The sequence below is a fragment of the Hypanus sabinus genome, unplaced genomic scaffold (assembly GCF_030144855.1).
Source record: "Hypanus sabinus isolate sHypSab1 unplaced genomic scaffold, sHypSab1.hap1 scaffold_487, whole genome shotgun sequence".
NCBI classification, from domain to species: Eukaryota; Metazoa; Chordata; class Chondrichthyes; order Myliobatiformes; family Dasyatidae; genus Hypanus; species Hypanus sabinus.
This window is the reverse complement of record NW_026781357.1, coordinates 86,788-87,543: the sequence shown is the minus strand read 5'-3', so window position 1 is coordinate 87,543 and position 756 is coordinate 86,788. Positions and strand designations below refer to the sequence as shown.

The window sequence follows — 756 nt, the reverse complement described above, 5'->3', positions numbered from 1 at the left end:
TACTGGGTGAAAAGAGAAAGCTGAGTAACCTTTGATTTGAACGGGCGAGGACGATCAAAGAGCTGTGTTGGAATCGTAGTGTCCCTAGAATTGTCAGAAGCGCGGTGATCGGCGTCATCCCGTGGCCTGTGGCCCCCAGTGCTGGAAGGACGAGTTATTTGCCATAGGCAGGCTTTTGCCATCGATCGACAGATGCCAGGCTGAAATCTGCAGAATGATTGTCGGTAGGAGCCAACGTGGAGAAACTTGGTGTCGCTTTTCCTTCGATAGCTCAGTTGGTAGAGCGGAGGACTGTAGAGAAAATGGAGTCATCCTTAGGTCGCTGGTTCGATTCCGGCTCGAAGGATCAGGACTTCTTTTACTGCGCCCGTCATCAATTCCATACCACAGCCTCGCCATGATTGAAATTCCCCCGCGAACATGGCATTTGTGGACAAGCAGCTGGAATTTCTTTTTACCATGTTAACATCATTTTGAAATTATGCTAAAATGTTTCGACATCTTTGGTAATATAATAATGAAATACTCTGAATTTAACGGTATTAATGAATATAATCCATAGATGTGCTAAACATTAAACGTACCACATTTACATTGAAGCATTTTAGCTTCAGCGTACGTGCATTGTCATGGTTTCAAGTTACAACACTGTCACAAATGGTCACAATGAAGACAGAATGGAAGTCGGTCGCTCACTGTTAAGAAACCACCATCGCCGTCCCGTCAGATCATTTCACTGTCGCATCCTCCCTGTCA

At 45.2% G+C, this 756-nt stretch overlaps 1 non-coding gene across 1 annotated transcript; it reads left to right on the top strand.

Annotated features, from left to right (window-relative positions):
- Positions 1-260: 260 nt before the first annotated feature.
- Positions 261-346, top strand: trnay-gua (transfer RNA tyrosine (anticodon GUA)). The gene is given in 2 exon segments: positions 261-297; positions 311-346. It is a non-coding gene; the product is annotated as a tRNA-Tyr (tRNA).
- The last annotated feature ends 410 nt before the right edge of the window (positions 347-756 follow it).